We start from the raw sequence: 743 nt of genomic DNA, 5'->3' as shown, positions 1-743 counted from the left end.
TTTTACTCCAAAATTCCCATTTTCCCCCCTAAAATCCCCCCAAATTCCAATTTTTTCTCCTCAGAATTCCCATTTTCCCCACAAAATTCCTGATTTTCCCCCCACAATTCCCATTTCCCCCAACCAAAATTCCCATTTTTTCCCCAAAATTCCCAAATTTTCTCCCAAAATTCCAATTTCTTCCCCAAATTCCTATTTTTCCTTCCTTTTTTGCCCCAAATTCCCATTTCCCCCCACAAAATTCCAGATTTTTCTCTCAGAATGCCTGATTTTCCCCCCAAATTCCCAATTTCCATCCCAAAATTCCCATTTGTTCCCCCTAAATTCCCGTTTTTCCTACATTTTACCCAAAAATTCCAATTTCCCCCCCCAAAATTCCCAATTTTTCCCCCCAAATTCCCAATTTTTCCCCAAAATTCCCATTTTCTCCTCGAAGGTCCCATTTGTGCCCAAAATTCCCAATTTTCCCCCTCAAAATTCCCATTTCTCCCCCTCAATCCCCATTTTTTCCCTCAGAATTCCCAATTTTCCCCCAAAATTCCCTTTTTTCCCCCAAATTCCCATTCCCTCCCCCCAAAATTCCCATTTCTCCCCCCTAAATTCCCATTTTTTTCTTACATTTCCCCCCAAAATTCCTGATTTCCCCCCCAAAAATTCCCAAATTCCCCCCCAAATTCCCGATTCCCCCCCAATTCCCGATTTTCCCCCAATTTCCCGATTTTTCCCCCCAAATTCCCGATTTC

This window comes from Passer montanus, unplaced genomic scaffold (assembly GCF_014805655.1).
Source record: "Passer montanus isolate IOZ18808 unplaced genomic scaffold, ASM1480565v1 scaffold886, whole genome shotgun sequence".
Taxonomy (NCBI): domain Eukaryota; kingdom Metazoa; phylum Chordata; class Aves; order Passeriformes; family Passeridae; genus Passer; species Passer montanus.
The sequence above is the reverse complement of the archived record's forward strand: the minus strand, read 5'-3'. Positions refer to the sequence as shown.